Consider the following 24670-nt stretch of genomic DNA (forward strand, 5'->3'; position numbering starts at 1 on the left):
TCTTATTAGTATATGAAAGTAAAAATTGACAGTTTTTCTGATAATGGCATCACAAATTATTTGTTGATTTTCAAAATGGAGAAATGGGATGACATCTACCAATGGATAATAGTAATATATGAACTCAAAAATAAAATGTAACACAAACTATTCTTTGTATCTATTTATGGTCATACAAGCTACTCCTTAACTTTTTAAAGATGAAAAATGGGGTTGAAATTTACCAGCTGAGACATATGGTTGACCACATTGAATGACTGAAAAAATAAATAATTGTATGAACCAAAACTGGTAGGCTATGATTTGGCATTTTTGCCCTTACTTAATAAATTGGAAATTAAGTGAATCATCAAATTTTAAAAAAAACGAAAAAACAAATTTACGAAGATGGTCTGTTTTAGAAGACAGAATTTTCCTGTCCACAGCTGCCCCAGCATGTCTGTGGTAGGGAGTTGACTGTGATGTTTGGGGAGGTTTCCCACTCCTAAGGGAAAATATCAGATGTGCTGGAAGAAAGCACTACATGGATTTATGAATCTCACTTTGTTGGTGAACAAAGTGTTGGTCATTTGTGATAAAAGATTAAACTGATTTACAATTTTAAAAGTGCATAAGTGTGATATACAGAGAATGAGTCCTCCGAGATGCTTTCATAAGAGAGGACTATAGGTTTAGGCTATAATTCTTACTATAACTCCAGCATGAAAATTCAAAAGGCATTTTAAGGGCTCCAAAATATCCCATCTATACAGTTTGTTTTAACCCATGCTTTTTAAAAAATAAGATACACTAACACTTCTCTAATTCAGGATTCATTGTATGTTAACTAGAGACCAGTTCTATGCAAGGTGTGTCCACCCAGCACAGGGCGATACATAGAAGGTCTTCATGGAGCTTACATTATAATGGGTGAAGCCAAGAATTAACGAGCTGACAAATACATTTTAAATTAACTCACAAAAAACAAGTACAAAAATACATATTTCTATAAGTCTAGGAAGGAAACAATCAGGCCCATGTTAAAAAAGAACAATCATGGCTTACATAGAATGAATGACCAGGGACATCCCTTTGAGCAGATGACAATTAGGTTGGAAATATAATCTTGGACCTAACACAAGTGTGGTTCTGAGAAGAAGAGAAAGAGATGAAGTTGGAAGAAGAAACCAGGTCATGTGAGGCTTTGTTGGCCATGATTAGAAGTTTAGATTTTATTCTATGGTCAATAGAAGCAACTGAAGAATATTGTTATAGTTTGGATCTGGAATGTCCCCAAAACTCATGTATTGGAAGTGTGGTCCCCAGAGCAGCAGGGTTCAGAGGTGGGGCTTTTAGATAGTGATTGGATTATGAGGACTCTGACCTCATCGGTGGATTAATCCATTTGATAGATTAATCCATTGGTAACTGAATTGACTACTGGCAGGTGGGACATAGCTGGAAGAAATAGGTAACTAGCATTACGCTCAGCAAGGGATTTTCTTCTCCCCAGCCCCTTCTCTCTCTCTCTCTCTCTCTCTCTCTCTCTCTCTCTCTCTCTCTCTCTCTCTTTTCCTGGCTGCTATGAGCTGAGCAGTTTTATTCCACCATGCCATGATGTTCTGCTTCATCTTGGGTCCAAAGGAATGGAGCTGGCTGACCAGGGACCGACCGAACCCTCTGAAACTCTGAGCCAAAATAAACTTCACCTTTTCTAAGTTGTTTTTGTCAGAGATTTTGGTCAGAATGATGAAAAGTTAACTAACACAAATATTAAGCAAGGAAATAACATGATATGCTTTATATTTTAAAGGATTACATTACTTTAATAATGGCTTCCAGATTTCTGGCGTTAGTAATTGGATAGCTGGTAATGTCATTACCGTCATAGGGAAGATTTTGTGAGAACTTGGTTTCTGGGGGATGAGACGTCCAAGGGAAAATGTCAAATAGGTGGTTGGATATGTGAATATTAAGTAAATAGACAAAGTTTGGCAAGGAAACAAAACTGGGGTAATTGACATCATATTAATGACATGGGGATGTTTGAAACCACCTTAGTGTAAATAGAGAAGAGCGTCCAGAACAACTCTACAGATCTCCAATATTTAATTATGGAACCGAGGCAGAGAAACCATCAATGAAGCAGAGAAGAAGCAATCTTTGACGTGGAAGAACAAACAAGAAAAGTATGTTACAAAAGCTTAACATTCAAATAGCAAAACTAGAAAATTGCTGGTGACCTCTCAAGGTCAGTGTCACGGGGAGTCTTAGGGGAAATGAAGCCAGTTTAGTGTGGATTCATGGGTTTCAAGAACAGGAAGAAGAAGAGAAAATGTATGGATAAAGTTTTTTGAGAAGCTTTTTTCTATGAAAGAATAAGGGAAATGGGGGTCTAAAGGGAATGTGAGGACAAATTGGAATGCATGAGAACACACCAGAATCCACAAGGACCAATGGCAATCCACTGTGGGTGAACTGGAGCCATCCTTTTCTTACCATCTCTAGCCTCAGTGGTGAAACGGTTCCCCTGGGAATAGAAGCTAGTTCTCTCTGCACCATAGAGTCACAAAAGCACCTGAGCCAGTACTCACAGACAGTGGAGGAGAAGATTCAATGAGAGTCTGATGAGATGCAGTTCAGGTGAGCCAAGGAGAAAAGCCAGGGGTTCAGAGGCATCCTGTGTGACTTGTATCTCTGCACTGATCTCTATGCTTAAGGACTGCTGCTTTGCTTCTGCCTTTCAAATCTTGCATCTATCGCTCATGGGCCACTGCTACCCTCTGTAAGGAAAGGCACTCTGAGACACTGTGTCAGCTCAGCTATGCTAGTTTCAGCAGAGCTACCACCATGGCAAAGTGAGTTTAATATAGAAACTTATATTGTACATGCTCATTTGGCTTTTGAAGTCGGTTTGGTTGGTTTCTTTAGCAATAATTGTGAGGAGTCATTTTAAGGCTAGATTGTGGATTATGGAAAAAGATAAGTGAAGATAAGAAAGAAGAGAAGGACAATCAGAATTCACAGAGGACTCAAGGGGTTTGAAAAATCATAGGAGATCAAGAACCAGAGTAGATCAGTAGTAAAAATGCAAGTCTAAGGTGGTGATTTTTAGTGATGAGAAGGCATAGGACTTGGAATCTTCTGACTAGGACTGGATAAGGAGCTAAAATGAGGAGCGTGAAGAAGGGAGAATCAGGGTTATTTATTTGGATGTTGAAGTCACCAAAAACGATGAGCATTGTTGGTGTGTTGGGGAACACACCAGAGGAGCTCAGGGCTCATCTGTGTTCCATGAATTAGGGGGAGCGACAGAGAAATAACAGACCCCAGGGAGGAAGGGAATGGGATCACCAAATAGTGAAAACCTCAAAGGAACATTTTATTTGGTAGGAAGCAGGGGAAGAAATAATTTGGTAACAGTAATGGTGAGAGTGGAGCACAGCATGGAAAGATAGATGGGTAGCTGGAGATGACAGTAGACATGAAGAGACTTATAGGAGAAAATAGAGTGATATGTATTCCCATAAGTTATACACATACCACACACACATACACCATACACACACACACACACACACATACACACACGCACATGCATGTTAGGCAAAGCTGTCACAACTTGCTCCTGAATTGAATGTGAAGGATGAGGGAAAGAGGATTAAAAAGGGTGAGGAAAAGAGAATGTCTGGCATTAGCTGATCCCCTATGTGGATCTTCAGGTGGCACCAGCAGAAGAGACCGGGAAGGAGGAAAGGTATGTGGAGTGGGTCTAGATGAGGACTTACCTGCAGCCACACAGGAAGGAGAGTCTGCTACAGGTGATCACAGCAGCTTGGAATCTGGAGGTCACTGCAGTAAAAAGGAGATGAGGCCTACCTGGGGTAAGTCCTGGAGGATGGTAGCAAATGCTTCTAGCATTAATCCCTAATGTTGCACTCTACTGAATAGCAGCTTCTGGGCTTGTGCTTCCTAGAACTCTAGGAGGCTATAGGGAATAGTCCTGTTCCCTGGAATGCTTGTGTCCATAACAGTATGGAACCATGCTCTTGAAAATTTCTGGGTGTTTGTTATGCTGAAACGATTGCAGAAAACACTAGAACAATTCTTGCCCCTCTTCAAATTTACCATCCACAAGAAACGCAGACACTTTGCAGAGGCATAAACTGGAAAGTGATGGCAGGGCCAAAGCCAAAACTTTATCATACAGCCAGTTGTTCATTGAACAAGCGAGTTACGTTGGATGTAATCATGAAGCCACATAATTTTTTACCTACTGTTCCATTAAATATATTCTATAAGGCCAACTCTTTTATGCCCTAAAATGAAATCTAGGACAAGTCTTGTGACTTTTCTAGTCATCCTAGATGATCAAATATCTACCTGTCCCTCCAAATCACAACATATCTACTCAGGTTTGTAATGAACCAGTCTAGTGTAATAATAATAATAATAATAATAATAAATATTAAAAATAGGGTCAGAGGGAGAAGGAAGGGCTAAGAAGGATGTCTCAGAACATTTCTAACTGGACAAATACTACTATAATAATCTTGTTTCCACACTGCTTGGATTTGTCAAATTTAAAAGCTGACCCCTTCTTTGACAATGGTTTTTAGATTTATTGGAGATGCCCTGTGTATCAGATGCTTCTTTTGTCTTACCTCACATCTTCTTTTTTAAAAATTTTTAATTTGTTTTAATTAGCTATATATGACAATAGAATGCATTTATGCACTTGGATATATCATACATAGATGGGATATAATTTCTCATTTTCCTGAGACACCTTCTTGACTTAAATGCCTTTTGCTTCAGTCACTGCCATGGCAACAACAAAATTCAGGATTTACCTGGTGGCATCTTACCTCTGGTACACAATGCATTTCTTGCTTTCTGCACTCAGGATTTTTGGGTGCTGCTGTGTATGACACCTTTGAGGACCAACCTGAAACATAAGCAAGTGTTCAGGGGTTGATACAGCATGGATAAATGCTCTTTTGTTTGTCTCTCATGTGGACAATTCTGAGACATGTTCTTCCTTGCTCACAGGAGGTCATGGTGGACGTCTGTCCCAGTTGCCATAGTCCAGTTCAATACCACACTTGTGTGGGCTTCCCTCCTCTCCTTTTATTTATTTCCTGTTCCCTACTCTTCTTTTCATTAACTTTCCAAAATAAGCTACCTGTATGCAAACCCTTGACTCAGGCTTTGCTTTCCAGGGATAATTCATACAAAGACATACCATCATTTTCCCTTGACATAAGACTCATTTACATTTCCTTTGAGATGAGCAAATACATCCCAGCAACTAATCCCTAACTACCTCTTCAGTCTCTTGGAAGTCCACCGTGTACTTCAAACTTCTTTCTGCCCAAGTCTTTTTGCTCCTCAGAATCTTCTTGGACAGTACCTAAGAGACCTCCCCTATAGCTCTCTTTATTTGCAAAAGAGCTCATTTCTGGTTCATAGAATACCTACAAATCCTAAGTAACAAAGCAAGCAAAAAACTCTGGGGATGCAGATTAATTCCAACACACCCATCTTTCTTTGGTGTACCACCAGCCAGTCTTTCATATATTAGAATTTTCTGGAATGAGGAAGACATAGAACTACTGTGAAGGTAGGTTCAAAGGACTCACATTAAGTTTCCCAGGTGGTTTCCTTAAAACCTGTGCCCTGCCCCTCATGACCTCTACTCTGAGAGCAAGGTAAGAGCACCCCAACAGTTCTCTCCAAAATATTTTCTTCTCGTTTGATCTCTTTTCTCCCTTATCTTCTCCAACCATTTTTTTTTAATAGGACAAAGGTGGTGGTCAATTAAGAGCTACAGGATTAATTGTCAAACCGTACCTTTACATATCCTGCATAAGTATGTCACTCCTTGATTTGAGATATGACCTCTATTGTCTCAGATCATGGGCTAAGAATAGTTCCCATTTAATATTATTATGTATACAAAACAATAACTTTATGGTACTTTGAGTCCCCAAGATCTGTCACCAGGTTTAGAATTGTTTGATTGTAGTTAATGTTGTGGTCTATTTAGAATAACTATAATAAGGAGAGTTCCCAGTGCTTCAAGAGTCAGAGAGATGATAAAACATGGAACTTCAGATCTCTCTCAAAGTTAGGAAATAACCGATTGCCAAGTACATACTGAGTTAATGATGCGTGGTGGCTTTTTCAGCGCTCAAGTCTTTGTTGGTGATTGAAAATATAATCATTCCCTCAAGTAAAGCTGTTTTACAAGCCTGCTGTAACTTCTTCTGTATTTGGGGGCCTCAAAAGAGAGAAAAAAAAATGATCAAACTGATGAAGAGAGAATGGGGAAATAAATAGAGTAATTATGAGCTAGAGTAACAAATAGCACTTAGGCATATACCAATTATTTCTGCAAAATCCACAATTTATGGAAAGAAATCTCAATGTTTACATATTGATCAGCTTTTATTCATACCAAAAGAGAATACTTTGTAATAAAGATTTCTCACTGATTTGGAAAAAAAAAGTGTATTCCACTAAAGTGTTAGATTACTGCTTCATCTCATCATCTCTTATTTTTACCACCACAACAAAACAGCTTATTTGAAGACAAATATTGTGCTGTATAAATCTCTTCATGAATGAATGAGCCTAAAAAGAGAGAATTGTCCAGGTTCTGTTTACTATTTCTCTATTCATGAGAATGTATTGTTTGAAATGAAAGTGGATTTGGGTAACTCTTGCACCAAAGCGACTGACAAAGATTTATATGGTTTGCCACAATGAGTCGCCTTCTCTGAATGTTGACAGTGACTAATGCTGTCCCTGTCTTAGTGGAAGCATTTTTTTTTTATCTTGTCCATGTTTTATGGAAGGTGATCTTTGGTTTACAGAATCATGGAACCAGAAAATAAACTTAAGAGTACACTTCATCCATTCCCTTCTTATTATGAATGAGAAAACCGAGAGTAAATGTGACACAGTGGACTAATGGCAAAGAATTGTCTAGGAATCATGCTTTGTAATCCCAGATTCGATATCCTTTCTAATGCACCAAGTGATGAAAGTTTATAACAATTAATTCTAACTCTACAGCAAAACTAAAGGGGGGGGGGCTTATAACACTGATAGGTGTGCTGATTAAAATACAGGACTTAAATTATATGCAAAAGATGGACTTTTTATTTCCAAAATGGGAAAGGATATCCACTCTCAGTTTTCACTTGATTTTTCGCTAAGAGTTATTTCCCTTACATTTGTAATCTCATCCACATTGGAGTAAAGATGAACAAACCAAGTCAATGATATTTATAAACAAGACTGTGTTCTTGCTAGTTACCCCTAAGTATCACCAAAAGCTGATGCTCTGGAGTGTCCATATAAACATCTGGGGCACTTCCACAGAAGAGAGCTCATTAATCCAGTGTGAGTGTAATTGAAAGAAAACTTTTCTATCCCTCCACCTCAGTTGTCAATTCTGTATAAGATGAAAATAGACTTTTATTCCCAGAACTTTCCCCTTAGGGTGCAGTGGTGAGTCCCTACATTGGATGCCATGTGTTATGGTTTAGATGGTGTCCTCTGAAAGCACACATGTGAGACAATGCAAGAAGGTTTGGAGGAGAAATGATTGGGGTATAGCCATAGTCCAATCAGTGAGTTAATCCCATCTGGGATTAATTAAAGTAGTAGGGTGTGGCTGGAGAAGGTGGGAATCTGGGTGGGCTTTGGTGCATATATTTGTATCTGGAGAGTACACTGTCTTTCTGTTTCCTGTTCACCACGATGCGAGCTGCTTCCCTCCGCCACCCACACTCTGCCATGATGTTCAGCCTCATCTGGAGTCCCGAGAAATGGAGCCCGGCCTTCTATGGACTAAGACCTCTGAAACTCTGAGCCCTTAAATAAACTCTTCCTCCTTTACAATTGTGCTGGTTGGGTCCTTTAGTCACAACAATGAGAAAGCTGACTAAAACACCATGCAATGGTTCCATGTATTGTGAAGAAAGATGTCATTTCAAAGCACTTGTGTGCAGCTGTAGAGGGCTAAGGGGCTTTGTTGCTGGAAGAGAACCCTATTTACCCCAGACATGGTCTGGTAGTCACAAAACAATGAAGGGAAACTGATGATGTTGCACCCACAGAGTGAAGTCTTGCCTCTGCTGGATCAAGAGAAAGTTTCTGAGAAGTACAGTTTCATCTTGGGCAAGGATGGGGGTGGCAACCTTGAAGTGGGACAGGCATTGAGAACCACAGTGCATCCTGGAACGAGCTCATGAAGCCCTTCTTGAGGTTATTTTAGACCAAGTAATTCAGGTTTTGGGAAACATGAGTCGTGAGTGACAGTATCCATCCCGCCTCCTTCTGTGAGAGAGATGGGAACCACCAAGCCATGATGGATGGAAAAGATGAGGAGTATTCCAGAAAGAGGGGTATAGCTGCAATAGGGAAACATTACATATTCCTTTTTGAGGAAAAGTATATCTAGGAATTAGGGAATATTCACAGGGAAAATCTGTGAAAGGTTTAAGATTTATAGCTTTACCCATATGGATCAATGAATCTGAGCTATAGGTAATTTTGTTAGTTTGATAGTTTAGGGACCATTTTGAAATGTTTGAAAGGTTTTTTTTTTTTTTGGTAACAACTTGGGGTAGGGTGCTTCTGGCATATACGAGGTATAGGCCAGAGATACTGCTAAGCATATTATAATGCACAGGACAACCCCTTACCACAAAGGATTATCTAGCCTCAACTGTCAGTAATGCCAAGGTTGAGAAATCTTAACTTAGTCTAAGAAAAGCCATATTATGTATCCTATACTGCCATATGCTGACTGCTGGCTTAGGGATGTGTTTATCTGGTGCTGTGGGAGCACAGAGCAATGACAGATATTTCTAGGCAGTAAGATCAAAATTTGAAGTGGACATAATATTTGAGTTAAATCTTGAGAAATAACTAGGTATTTCCTAGAAAGCCTGGGTGGCATGGAAGGAAAATAAATTCCAGAATAAGGAATGGCATGTGCAATGGGAGGGTGAGAGAGATGGGTAGGCACGCTGGACATTTCAGGAAATTCCAGAATCAAAGGAGCAGGGTCTTTGTCTTGCAGAAAGTGGCATCCTAGGATGGGATGAGATGATCCTATTTACATTTAAACATAACTATTTTATTAGAATTATGGATGGGGTGAAAAAGCACAATAGGAAATCATGAAATTAATCTAGGGAAGGAAAATGGAAGCCTGAACTATATATAGATGAAGAAATGCTTTTAATTTTAAAAAATGACAAAATGGTAGAAAATGCAGAATTTGGTGACTGGTTGTATGCAAGGCCTAAGGGAGACGGGAAGATAGAGGGCTTCATGGATGGGGTGACTGGAGCCTCCAAGTCGGAACACAAGAGGATGAAGCAGAGATAAAAGTCATTGAGATGCCTATGGAATATCCGATTGTGACTCTTCTATTTTGGCTAAATACACTTCTAAAGGATAAGAGAAAGAGGCCGATTCTGGACATAGATTTGAAAACAATCAGCATTTGGGTGTAAGCGAAAACTTTGGACATGAATGAGATTGTTTCATAATTTCAAAGAAGATAAAAGGAAGCCTGAAAATGGAATGCTGAGACCTTTGGCCTAACCTTGGGTAGAAGAAAAAAGCTAAAAATAGAAAATAATTGGAAAAACAAAGAGCAAGGAGGCAGAAGGACTGAGAAGAATGGAGTCATTGAAATCAAGATAGGAGAAACGTTTATGAATGAAGCGGTTAATTTGCCTAATGCAGCAGAAAGTGAAACTGGGAAGACAGAAAACCTTGATGCTCTCTTACAGTCGGAAGGCCAGATGTCATCTTGGCTTGGGTGTTTTAGTTGGATAGTTAACTGAGGCCAATTAAGGAGCAATAAGGAAGCAGTTTTCCAAGGCAGTGAAAGGGAAAGTTTGACCATGAGGGAGAGCAAAATAAAGAGAAGTGACTAGAAGACAATGTGACTCGAAAGGAGAGGGGACAGACCTGAGCACGTTTATATGTTGGTGCCGGGGACTGAACTCAGGGGCACTCGACCACTGAGCCACATCCCCAGCCCTATTTTGTATTTCATTTAGAGGCAGGATCTCATTGAGTTGCTTAGCACCTTGCTTTTGATAAGGCTGTCTTTGAATTTGCAATCCTCCTATCTCAGCCTCTGGAGCTGCTGGGATTACAGATGAGCACCACTATGCCCAGATCAGAACAGGTTTTAGAAAGGAAAGCATAGAAGGAAAAGAAAAATAATGGAATCTTTAGCACACAAGGAGTGACTGCTCTGGGTGGGGTGGGGGAAATAATAATAGAAAATAAACTATCTTTGCATTAAAAAATGACAAAATCATAGAATTTGCAGGGAAATGGATGGCATTAGAGCAGATTATGCTAAGTGAAGCTAGCCAATCCCTAAAAAACAAATGCCAAATGTCTTCTTTGATATAAGGAGAATAACTAAGATCAGAGTAGGGATGAAGAGCAGGAGAAGAAGATTAACATTTAACAGGGATGAGAGGTGGGAGGGAAAGGGAGAGAGAAGGGAAATTGCATGGAAATGGAAGGAGACCCTCAGGGTTATACAGTGGAGGGGGTAGAGAGAGAGGAGGGGAGGGGAGGGGAGAGGTGGGGGGGGGGAGGGTGGAGGATGGGAAAGGCAGTGGAGCACAACAGACACTAGTATGGCAATATGTAAATCAATGGAGGTGTAACTGATGTGATTCTGCAATCTGTGTATGGGGTGAAGGTGGGAGTTCATAACCCACTTGAATCAAAGTGTGGAATATGATATGTCAAGAAATTTGTAATGTTTTGAACAACCAACAATAAAAAATTTAAAAAATTTAAAAAAAAAGAAAATAAACTATCTTTTATTTTAAGATAGTCTGGAAGAATAAATTTGGTATAAATATAATCTCATCAATTAGACTGTTAATAGGAAGAATGTTTGTCACGATGGCAGGAAAACCCAATGGCCAGCCATAAGCTACGGATGCCCACTTACACTCACGAGTAAGACGGAAAATCTGTCTATGGCGGGGGGTGGGGGGACCCTGTAACAAAGGGAATCTCTTAAAATGTTAGTTAAAAGTATCGGTTTTTGACAGAGACCAGAACAGAAGACCTTAAATTATTTAAATAAATTTCTGGTTTCAGTTCCTTCATTTATAAATTCTGGACTGTAATTATATTTTTGTGACAGCATGGTATGAAGACTAAATGTAATACATATAAAAGTGCCTGGCACCTCACAGACACTGCTAAATAACTGTGTTATTGAAAAATATAAGGGAGAACCAAGGCAGAAATTCAAATATATGTATGGCTATCTTTAGAAATAGTAAAGAATCATCAGAACTTATCGACACCCCAAGAGATTGGCTGGGACTGGTAGAAAGCACTTTTGGGAGCCATGAGGGCATCTGTGGTCTGTGGCTGGCCCTCTGCACAGTGAATCTGCATGGACACCCATTTGTACACTGCACCACAGAGATTGCTGCAGCCTCTGAGGTCACTTCTACTTATTTAAATATTCCTACCTTACTTCCAGGTAACAATGGTGTCTGGAGCAGAAAACCTTCCAAATTGCAATAATGTGTCAAAAGGAATATAAGAACTGGAAAATCTCTGTGTTGAAAGTCTGTGTTGGAAGCTAGATAAGGACACTGTAATGGTTAATTTAATTGTCAACTTGATTGGATTAAGAGATGCAGAAGATTAAGAAGCTTCTAGGTGTGTCAATGAGGGTGAATCTAGGAATGATTGGCATGTGGGATAGCCAACTGAAGTGGAGACCCTCCCCAATCATGGGCTGTACTGTGCAATAGGATGGTGGCTTGGATGGAATAAAAATTGGAAGAACAAGGAAGCAGCAGCAGATGCAAGCTCAAAGCTTCTTGAACAGGTTCTCAATTGTTGCTGCGATTGCCTGAGAACATCGGACTCCAGCTCCTTCACTCTTCCAAAGCGGACTCTGCCAGTTATTCTCCAGAAGCCTTCAGTCTTGGGACTTGGGTAGCATCATTGATCCCTCTTGTTCCAAGACTTGAGCATCTTGGACTGCAGCTACTGGTTCCTTCAGGTCTCCAGCCTGTAGACGGCCATTGTGTACTTTCCAGCTTCTGGTTGTGTAAGCCAATCTAATAAATCCCTTTTTTATAATCATATCTCCTGATGGATACTGTTCCTCTAGAAAACCCTAATACAGACACCTTTCACATGCAGCAATGTCAGATGCGTTTTTCATGGGTGGACCCTATGGATGAAAGACACTCAAGGTTAACTATTGAGAAACTGATATGATCTTGAGAGAGAAAAAAGGAAAGGAGATCCTGAAAGCACTTTAATAGCACCCTGAAATATAGGATTCCTTCCCCTTGAAGGTCCTACAGAACCTGAAGGCAGCCACAACTTGAGGTCAGCCACTTGGGACCTTGGGACCACCAAGTAGGGAATGGAGTTAGGGGTGCTTAAAGTTGAAAGACTTTTTCAGCCTGTTTCACAACACACACACACACACACACACACACACACACACACTGAGGCCATACCATTTCAGATCTCCATTTCAGTTCTGGTCCCTAGCACAATAGCTTTGCCCTACACAAAGAAAGCTATGACCTTGGCTTTTTTTTTGAAGTCAGAGCAAATCTCCCATCAGGGTGTTTACCATTGAATGGGCAAACACTACATAGCATAAGATATAAGAGAGGATTAGAAAAAATAACATGTAAAATGTGATAGGATCCAAGAAAAACCTATTCACTCTGTTTTGCAAAGACATAACAGGCCTGATAAAATAGTCATCATTCAAGGATGAATAAACAGGCAAAATAAAACTCATTATGAGGCATGTGAAAAATTTTGTAACTTAGAGAAATGAAAATATAGCACTCAAGAGGCAGAGGAAGAGCATACTTTGAAAAAGATTTACTACAGGAAATGGGAATAAATTTCAAACAGCATATGCTTTGTGATCTAAATAACATTCAAAGACCCCATGAAGCAAGATATGAAAAATGAGATAAGAAAACATTTGAGATGGAGAGAAAACTGGCCAAGAAACTGGGAGAAGATGATGAACAAAGGAAAAAATGTTATAGAACTAAATACAAAACATCAAAATGGAAAATATATTAGGATCAATAAAGCACTTCATTGACACAGCTTATAATCAAATTAGTAATGTATCAGAGGCACTTTTCCAGAATTAAGGAAAGTGAAAATGAGATTAGAAGAAAAAAAAAAACAATGAGAAAGGAGACAATAGATTTAGAAGGCAAAGAGTGGAAATCCAACAAGAAGAAAATGAGTGTCTCCAAAAAAGATACCTGAACAAATAGAAAAATAGCAATGATCCTTGAATGCATAGAAAATAACTTTTCTGGATTAAAGAAGAAAGTGCATATTCAGAGCAAATGGATTTGATATGTATTAGACCAAATACATATAGAAAGAGAACCATTCCTATGGAAGTGCTGCATTTTAATATTGAAAATGAATCTTGAAGATAGGAGGAAACAAAACAAGCAAAAATAATAAACAGATTAGCAATTAAGGAAAGAAAAATCAGAACCAGAAGTTAATAGAGCATCATCTACAGCCCAAATTGGGGAGGAATTAAGACTTCTGGGTTAGACATGTTGTCATTCACATTTAAAGACAACACAAGAGGCTGAGGTTGTAGAACCTCAGTGGTAGAACACATGTCTAGCATGTGTGAGGCACTAGCTTCTATCCTCAGCACCACACAAAACTAAATAAATAAGATACAGGTACTGTGTCCATATACAACTAAATACATACATATATATATATGAGAATATACGTATATATACATACACATGAATATATAAATATATATATACATATATATAAATTCAATATAAAAGCATTCTCCTAAAAAACATCAGAAAGTAAATCAATCAGGTTCTCTTCATCAAAAACAAACAAAAACAATTTTCCAGACAACCATGAAATAAACCCAGTAAAAACAAAAACAAATCTTCATGAACAAGAAAGAAGGTGTACTATGAGAGGACTGGCAATAAGCACAGAAATATTGTAATATGAGCTCAAGACTAAATTGTAAATCTACTGTAGCCATAACAGAGTTTGCAAAACTGATGAATAATTCCAAAAAGAGAAGGCACAGAACATAAATGATAATGTGTAATAAAATAAAATTGGGGTCTAAATTCCGAGACATTGAGATGTAAATGAAAAGAATGTCATGTTAATACCTTCATCATACCTGGAGGAAAGTGGTAGACACTGGTTCACCTGGATGTGGACAGAGAAAGAGGCGTTGATTTTTGAAAGTTAACTTTTTGCAGAACTAAAAGTTGGATGCATGCTTTTCATTAGAAAAGAAAAAAAAAGGGGGAAAGAAAGCATGCATGATAGAATCAGAAATGAATAGCAAAGGAAATAGCAAAGAAACTGAAACACAATGAAACATGAATCCATCTGAGTAAACACAACATGCAATACACAACAAATATCAATATCAATATCATAAACATCATATCAAATATAATATGACTTGATCATATTCAATGGAGAAACTTAGACCACAAACAACAATAACTGTCTATTTAAGAAATAGCAACTTAGGAAAATCAGAAGCATAAGATTCCACTAAAATATGTAAGAACTATCTATCTCCCTGAAATGATAGGCAGTCATGTAAAAGAAAGTATACTTTTAAGGTAAAAAATTAAACATTTCATAGATGATCTTTTTCTTCCATCGTTGGTAGGAAAATCCCAAATGAAAATGTGTCAGGGTTCAATTTTCAGAGTATATAATATACCATAAAGCAAAAAACTGCCAGAACTAGAAAAAGGAATGACTAAAATAGATGCAGAGCAAGAAAGTAAAGTTCTTTTCTGCTTTTGAGTGTTAAATTAGGAAATAAACAAGGAACTAGAGGATCTGATAATATAATCTAGTGAGTTGATTTTAAAATACATGTGGCAATTCAGTTATCTTAAATAGATGATAGAATCACTTTTTAAATATTTGTGAACACTTAAAGTTTTATATACATTAGATCATAAGAAAACATCAATAGTTTCTTAAAAGCAGTTCTACATAGACTGAAATCCAAAAAAAAAATATTTTTTTGATCAGAATGCAATAAATTTATTAGTGGAACAGCAATAGTTTTTGTTTGTCTGTTTCTTTTGTTTTTTTTAGTGTTTCCATGCTCGTGATAGTTACAAAACAAAACAAATTTTTTTTCTATATGACTCTGGATCAAATAGGAGATTAAAAAGAAAATTATAAAACACCTAGAAAATTACAATAATGAAAGCACTACATATTTAAACCTAGGCTGTTGAGTCAAAGCTATAATCGGGGAAAAATTGCAAAACAAACTTTTATTGCGTTTAAATAATAAAAGAAACAAGTGAATTAAACCATTAACTTGAGAAACTAAGTAGGAAACAAGACAAGCCTAATTTTTTAAAAAAAGGAAAAGAAATAATCACAGATGAAAGCAGAAATTAAAATTTAGTACACAAAAAGGAATAGAATATAAATAAATTTTAGAGTGGTTCTTTGGAAAAAAAACAATAAATAGAACAAAAAGAATAAAATGTAGAAACCCCTACTTATTCTAATCAAGGAAATAATAAGAGACATAAATTAGGGATATGAAAGGAAGTGACATCCCAAATATGAATACATTTGGAAATCTTGATATAATGAATCATTCTCATTCATATAAAATGCCATTATTAACTGGCAAAGAAACAGAAAACTTTCTTAAGAAGAAATTGAAAAACAAATTTAAAGACTTACCTGTTTAGAGCATTTAAAGAAAAAAGTATTTCAAATTTAAATTTATCAAATTTTATCAATAACTTTATCAAATTTTAAAGAACAAATAATTTTCTGACTATTAACTCTTCCAGGGCATTAAAATACATGAGGAAAAAATTGTAGTTCAAATACTAATGACAAAAACCTAACATACAAAATGGATAGACCTTATATAAAAGGAAAAAAGACAAGATAGTCACAAATGTAGAAGCTGAAATCTAAAATGCAATATTAAATTTATCTAGGTATTTATGATATAATACAAAGAAACTTCAATAGGTTTTATGTCAAGAATGCAAAGATAATTCAATATTATGATTAATATGGTATATTTTCACATCAGTATATCATAGGAAAAAAGTAGAATAGTGATCCCAAAATATACCAAAAATTAATTTGAAAAAAATATGCAATGTTCATTTCTAGTAATCATACCTAATAACCAGGACCAGCAGAGGAATGAACTCTTCTTTCTCAAGTTGATAGAGAATATTTATCTTAATATATAATACCCAACAATAAAATTCTAGGAACATTCACTTTAAAAGTACAATATTATGAGATTATTTAGCATTGTTCTAACAATTTATAATACACAAAGTAAGATCACACAAAGAAAAAAAACAGTTATTGAAGAGGAAGAGGACAAGTATCATTTACTTAATATTATGATTGTCTATCCCCAAATCTCAAAAACAGAAGAAAAGCAATTGAAAAACTAATAACCTTAATGAGAGCTTTCACAAGGTGACAAATTCTAAGGCAAATACACAAAACTGAATCAGCTTTATATATAACAACAATAACACGAAGATTTAATTTAAACATTCCATTCATAATGAAATAAATACATTATCTAGGAATATATTTAAGAGGAAATGTTGAAGATCTACAGGAAGAAAACTACAAAAATTTATTATGGATTTCAAAGAAGACATGAATAAATGGAGAGAAACACTCTACTGTGATCCATTTTGTTTGCTGAGAACTTGTAAGGCTGTCAGTTTTGAATGGGGCCCAGAGCAACGTGATCTAGTACCAGTAATGAACACAGATGCAAAAATCCTAAGCAAAACAAAATCAAATCAAGTTCAGCAGCATATTAAAAAAGTAACACATCTAAATCAAATAGGGATGCAAAGATTAGTAAAACCTCAGGGTAGAAGACTTGTCTGTCTTGTTCTCATTTTTATTCTCTGCATTTATCAGAGTTCCTGGTTCGTAATAGGTGCTCAATAAATATGTATTGAGTGAGCAAATATAATGTAATCATTTAATTTATTTTGCTACATTAACTGATTAAAGGATAAAATCCACATCACATCTTAATGATGCCAAAAGGTATTTGATAAATTCAACATCCACTTTTTATCAGATTCCAAGAAAGCTGGAAATAGAATGAAATCTTATCTTCTTAAAGTTCTCTATCACAAACTCACAGCTAGTGTTATACTTAGTAATGAAACATAAGAGCAAGCAAAATGAGCCTTCTACCACCCCCCCTTGTCTTGTGAAAACTTTACTGAAAGTTTTAGTCAATGAAACAATAAATAAAAACTAAAAAAAGAACTGTGAATTGGAGAAGAGACAAAATAGTCATTACTCACAGATGATGCCCTCACCAGAGCCAGAAGATCCTGGCACCCTGATCTTAGACTTTATTCCTGATTTAGACTCCATTCAATATTGTGAGAAATACATGCTTATTGTTTTAAGTTGCTCACTCTTCAATATTTTGTTATAGCAACCTGAGCAAACTAATACAGATAAAGAGATTGGATCCAAGATCAGCATACACAAATCCATAGCTTTTCCATGTTCTAGCAATAAATAAATAAAACTTTGATAATTATTTATTCACCATTTTAACAAAACAATTAAAATTTCAGGAATAAAAGAAATTTGCAAGACATAGATGAAATAATATCATAAAACTTTATAGAAGCCCTGAGTAAATGAAAAGGATACCATGTTCCTGGATTGTTAGCACTGACTTATAATTTCTTTATAAATTCATTTAAATTTTACTTGAAATTCCTATACTCAACAATCCACTTTCAAACTTTGGAGAGAAGAGAAATGTCATGACACTTTTTAATAAGAATATGGAAAACAATGTTTGCCATCCAAACATGAAAACAGATTATGATTTACAGTCACTAGTAGCGTATGATATAGGTCAAGAACTAAAAATCATAAATGAACCAAAAAGAAAATGAAATCTAGTTGCTCATCACATACAATTCAGTAAAACAAAATTCAATATGAACTTAAAATCCAGATAGTGTCTATTTAAATTTAAAACTATAGAGATTTTTTTTCTTAACTGTATATAAAGAAAAAACTCTAAAATTGCCCTTTGAGCTTCCTCACAAGATGGCGATGGACAGCAGAATAAAATAGACACTAGTATTGCTGTATGCATATACGTGTCTGTATAACCAATGTGATTCTGCAATCTGTACACTCAGAAAAATGAGAAATTATACCCCATTTTATTCAAATGTATGATATGTCAAGATCATTGTATTGTCATGTGCAACAAATAAAAAAAAAGATGGTGATCTCATGCTTATTCCATAACAGTTCAGGAATACAAAGGTGAGTGTTCTTAAAGCCTTTTGTTGGTTCATAAGTGTGATGATTGGGTTTTCACACATAAATGTGATAATTGTGTAAGAGATGATTTCCTCAAAACATGTTTTTTCATTGACACATTACTTGTTTGATCTGAACTAAGTGGCAAAAAGTGAGTGTCCCAAATGAACAGGGTAGAAGCTGAATGACCTTCCACTATACTTTAATCTCAGAAGCCAACAGTCACTTCTGCCATACTGTACTGGTCAACCCATCATTAAAATTTGTCCAGATTCAAGGGAAATACATATAGACTTCACTTTTCATTAGGAGGAATGTCAAAGCATCTGAAGATATGTTTTAAAATCACCATGCTCTCTCCTGGATGATACCAGAAATAGGAAAAGTTTTTGGTATAAGAAATTCACTGGTTTAAATACCATTTTGGTCACTTATTGTTTATATTTCTTGTGAGTATTTAATAAATTAGCACATGTAAGATACATGGCATATGCCAGATTAAATGTTCAGTAAAAATTAACTTTATGTCTTTAACTAGAAGCAAAAGGGTTGTTTACTTGTTTGTAGGAATCATCATGATATTAGCCTTTCCAATGGCCACGATGAGTATATCCTGGGCTGCTGTGTTACAGAAGGTATTTTCAAGAAATAAACAATAAGTCAATTCCTCTGATGTACAAGTGTAGAGTGGCAATAAAGTTTCTGGATCTCCTTCAAATTCTTAGAGAGTACAAAAAGCACAAGTGTTTGCCCAAAACTCTCCACAGAGCATTTCCCAAATGAGCAATGTCTACTTTTCTGTTCTTAGTGTGATCTGGTTGTAAGAATAAAGAAAAAAGAAGTTTGTGTGCATTGAATATTCCCTCCCCTTTCCCCTTCTAGTCGATGGCATAGTGGGCACTGTGGCATATATCTAGAAAACTCGACATTTGCATAGACACCCCTCTCAGGATTCACCACACAGCACTCTTTGCTCATGCTTAGATGGTGAGCAAGGGCTCATAAAATGCATATCATATCATTATGTTATGTTTAAACATTTTTATTTCTCCAGAGAATTTAAAATATACAAACATGTGACTGTGAGGAAATGATCCAAAAAAGATTATAAATACAGCTATAAATGTCAAAGTTCCTAAAACATTTCACTGGCTCTATCTTCAGAAGAAAGTGTTTACACGGAGCGCACGCCAGCATGTTTTATTATTGTTATTGTGGGCATTAAATGTTACAAATGCAATCTGTTTGACAGACATATAAACGATGGTCTCCACAAACCTTCCAGAATCACCTCTAACTCCGTGAAGCTGATCAGGAAGAATAATTTGGAAAGGTGGGGGCCACAGATTCTCCACAGGAAAGGAGACATGGCCATTCCCAGGGTATAGTTAGGACTTGGCCTTCAGGTTTGAGCTTTATAAATGTTTAATTTTTAATGTGTGCTATTTCACTTGTTGGGTTTTTTTTTTTTTGAGTATTATAGTTAAATGGTTCAGCATTACTTGCTTTCTTGTTTGACCCACTAGAATAATGACAACTTCTCTTTATAAAAAAAAAAGGAAAAGAAGGAGGAAAAAAGAAAGGAAGAAATAAAAGAAAGGAAAGGAGAGGAGAAAGGGAGAGGGAAAGAGTAGGGTAGATTTCCAAAGTAAATCTGTGGTAGCTAGAGTGTCCACTTATTGGTTTCTTACCCTTTAGTGGGTCAGCAGCAAATTCCACCTGGTCAGGTCCACACTGAAAAATGATTCACTCTGAACCCTTGCTGTCTTCCCTATTTTGTATAAAGAGAATCCTCTCCCCTAACATCTTCCTCAATATCCCAACAGCTGTGCTTCCCAATAAAAACACAACTTGCAGCTTGGTGCACCTGCAGTCCCAGCAACTCGAGAGGCTCAGGCAGGAGGATGGCTTGAACCCAAGAGTTCAAGGCCATCCTGGAATCTGAGGCTGTAGCTCAGTGGTAAAGTGCTTGCCTAGCATATGTGAGGCACTGGGTTCAATCCTCAGCACCACATAAAAATAAAGATACTGTGTGTTCAAGGCCATCCTGGACAACATAGCCAAAACATCCCCCATCTCCCAAACAAAACAACAGATAACATGAGGCAGAGACAGAAATGCAAACCATACATTATATTTTCTAATAGTCACATTAAAACAAATAAAAAGGCATAGATGAAATTAATTGTAGCAATATATTGTATTTAATCTAATATACCCAAAGTATTCTCATTACATCAATATAAATATTTTTGCATTCTATTTTTGAGGGGACAGAGGAGGTACTGGGGATTGAACTCAGGGGCACTTGACTACTGAGCCATATCCCCAGCCCTATTTTGTATTTTTATTTAGAGACAGGATCTCACTGAGTTGCTTAGCACCTCTATTTTGCTGAGACTGGCTTTGAACTCATGATCCTTCTGCCTCATCCTCCCTAGCCACTGGGATTACAGGCTTGCGCCACCATGCCCAGCTTGCATTCTATTTTTATAGTAACCTTTTGATATCCAATTATTTTATACTTACAGCACATCTCAGAACTAGCCACATTTCCAAGAGATCCCATTGCTTCCTATTCATTCTGAAAAGATACTCCCTGCATGTGAGCCAGCTCAAGTTGGGTTCGGCTTCTTAGAACCAAGCAAAGCTGAATTCCACAGCAAGTGGAGGGCTTGATCGCAGAGTCTTATTTACTTATCTCCTGTCTTTCGAGGAATTATTTGGTATGGCATGAGACCATTTTATTCAGTTATGTGCCATAGGGGATATGTGGGATTATTTGTGCCTTATGGGATAATGGAGTTTAACTTTATTTCTCCTGTGATGTACCCCTTTCTACTTCATGCTACACTTTGTTTGCAAAAATACTGGTGCAGTGCAATTTTTCATCAGGTAATTCAGAGAGTTCCCCTTAACAATGCCCTAGGAGACTATTATGAAAGTTGTTAACATTAAACTGGCCTAGCGAGGTGCTGCCTTTGATACCGTATAATTTCATTAATTTAAATCCAAGTAAAGATCAAATTTTCCAATTCATCTAAGCCATTTATTAGCCTTAGCTTTCTTGGTGATTAATTTTGATGACAATAGCATTTCACACAATGTACGAACATAAAACTGCTTCTTGTATTACAGTGGGGTTATCTTTTGGTAAACATTTTATTCTGGGAGCAGTTTGGAGAAACCACGAATCTTCAAGTTAATGACCCAAGCCTCAGTTTACCTATTAATTAAATGGAAGAGCTTCTTAACTGTAAAATGTGCTGAAAACAACAGATCTTAATGATATTTATGAGTTGTACACATATATGCGTAAATATACACATATACACACATATACGATAGGATACATTATGATGGCTTTTTAAAGTTATTCTAATGCTATTGATGGTGTTTTAGGAGTAAGACAATTGTTTGGAAAAACTGAATACCTTTTCTTATTTCTAGTATTTACTCTAAGTGTAATTATTTTCTCATTCCTAACCTCAGATGTTCATTGGGGTCTAGACTAGGATCTCAAATGCAAACCTTAAAGGGGTGTCCAAAAGCTTGGTAATCAATATAAAGAACATTTTAATGTAATATTTATAAAGCAAAAATTAACATAAAAAGTTTATGATGAAAAGCATATTAGAGTTTAAATAAAAACAGGATCAGATATTGCAGTGAGCAGAGAACACTGACCTTGGACCATTAATAAAATTTAGATTCTCAAACCACATTACCCCAGTTTGCATTTAATTTCAGATGTGTTCACCACACATAGAACTAGATCAGTTTTAAACTTTTAAATAATCACTGAGTTTTATTATCTTTTCTTATATATCATAATTCTCTCAAGCTTCTCACTTTGGGTTCTCCCCAAATATTATATTAGGAAATTCAAATGTGTTTCACTCTTAAATCAAAAATTAAAGAAGTACTCTGTTGATGTTGCATGATTCTAAATAACTGTGAAACCTACTTTTAGGCAGAGTATAAATAACATACTTGAGAATAGAAATCTATGAATAGCTCTTTGAGTGAAAGAACGGTGTAGCCAATTTCACTCCATTGAGGTAACACTAGGCAAGATGAATTTATTTCGTACAAAGGAATGATCAAATTAAGCTCAAGAAAAATGCAATAAAATTTTCAATCATTTCTCTTTTTTTCCCCCAGCTTGGATTTTTACCCTTCTCTGCTGCTAGAAATGGAATTCTCAAAAGAGACACCCTCTTTTTTCCTGATCCTTGTACTAATCAATTTGGTCTAGACTTGACTTTATCAGCAGTCTCCTCATTTCTTGTTTTTTTTGGGGGGGGATGGGGGTGTTGGTGCCCCCCCCATTGCTTTGGATCATTGTTCAGGTCAAATGGGAAGAAAGAAGTAGTAAGGTTGGTAGTAAGCAGGACTAAAGGCTAAGTCAGTGCTTCTCAAACTTTATAAATAATTTCCTGGGATTCTATGAAAATACAAATTTGGGGACTTGGGGTTGGGACCGGAAATGACACATTTTTAACAAGTTCCCAGGAGATGCACAAGTTGCTTGGGTTTCTCTTTTGCTTTTGAGATTAAATGTTATCTGGAAAAGTGAGTTACATTTCCTCTCTAGAATTCCTTAATAACAGGATTTTTTTTCCTGTTTGTTTTTATATTCCTAGATTCTAGGACACTTTAAAACATGTCAAAGTTACTAAAATGTTATAGATTATTGTTGAAAGAATGAATAAATTAAATTGAAGCCAATTTAAGAAGAGGTGTTTTTAAAAGTTTTTTGTTTGTGCCTTGGATCCTATTTCCTCTGGCATTCTGGTTAGAGTCTATGACCCCTTTTCAGGATAATATTTTATAAAATAAAATATATAGGTAATACAAAGAAAACCAATTATACAGAACTATACTTATCAAAATATATAAAAGTCAAATGTGTGGCATAATGTATGTGCTTTTAAAAACCAAAATTTAGCAGTGTATCTAATAATTACTATAATTTTGAAGAAGCAGTGAATATGAACAATGTTTTCAGATACCTACAACAGCTCTAATTTGATAGGGAAATATGATTTTTGTTGGGGATAAAGAGGCAGGTACTACTGGTTGTTGCCTATATTCTTAATTGAAAGATTACTAGATTTCAGTTGGAGCTGAGTGATAATAATGTAATTGATTTTCCGTTCAAGTCCCCAGACATTCTGAATTCTACCCAGGACCCTCCTAGAGTCTATGAACTCCAGTTTAAGGATCTGATTTTAGATAGTTCGTGGAATTTGTTTTTCAAGCCTTTTCAATATTATCTGGAAATTGTTCCATGACAAGAGAAAAATGCATTTATACTTATTTTATCCAACTAAGTATCTGATAGTAGGCATATTGTTCCATTCTTTAACACAGAGCTTCAACTTGAAAAAAGTCTGGAATCGCTTTTTCCTGTGATTATTTTCTTCCCCTTTATTCATGTCTTCAACAATGACAAAAAAATATAATGGATACCTTTATTCACTGAATAAACAACTCACAAATGCAACTTTGCAAAGTGCATTCCCATGAAACAGATCCATAAACCTGGTAAACGCACCAAGACCCATCAGGAATGTTTGAACTAAATCTTCATTTGTTATTCACGAACACTTTACGTGGCCCTCTAAATGAATTATGTGCTGCCTCATTGACAAGAAATGTAACAGACTACACATTCGAGAGGCAGAACAGGGCTTGTGGGATTGTTTTATTGAACAATTTCACAGGTGTTAACAATAGAGGTGGGCTGAAGAGTTTCAACCCAGAGAAGGTAACTCTGAGATGAGTTACTGAAACACCTGTTGGCAAGGTGTATTCTGTTTCCTCTGTAACAGTTTCGTAGGGTCACCTTACAGGTCTTTTCTTTCAGAAGTCAGAGAGAGAGGGGAGGGGAGAAAAGAAAGAGAGGGAACACGCAAGGATTCAAGTTGGCACAGTGGCCATGGCAGCATAATCCCTAGATTAGGGATCTCAAACTTGGAGCTGCTGGGCAAGGCACAGAAGCCATTGAGTTTCATTTAGCTCACACACCATTAACAAAAATTGAATTTTCTTATGCACAGTATACAGGTAAATGTTTAACAATCAGCCCTCTGGGGGTGTAGGAGGGGTGAAAGCCCTGATTTATATCTTTGCCAATTTCCGTGGTGTACATGGTCCATTTTTAGCTACCAAGAGGAGGACCCTGTGGAGGGATTTGGGAGGGGAAATGCACAGCCCGCCCTTGGGAGCCCCCACTAGCTGGCTGCAGCAC

At 36.6% G+C, this 24670-nt stretch overlaps 1 pseudogene; it reads left to right on the top strand.

Moving 5' to 3' along the window:
* Positions 1-18431: 18431 nt before the first annotated feature.
* LOC124078087 (small nucleolar RNA U13) lies at positions 18432-18547 on the top strand (annotated as a pseudogene).
* Positions 18548-24670: the final 6123 nt, after the last annotated feature.

Source organism: Marmota monax, unplaced genomic scaffold, assembly GCF_021218885.2.
Source record: "Marmota monax isolate L192 unplaced genomic scaffold, Marmota_monax_Labrador192_F-V1.1 WCK01_AAM20220418_F8-fsc00278, whole genome shotgun sequence".
Classification (NCBI taxonomy): Eukaryota; Metazoa; Chordata; class Mammalia; order Rodentia; family Sciuridae; genus Marmota; species Marmota monax.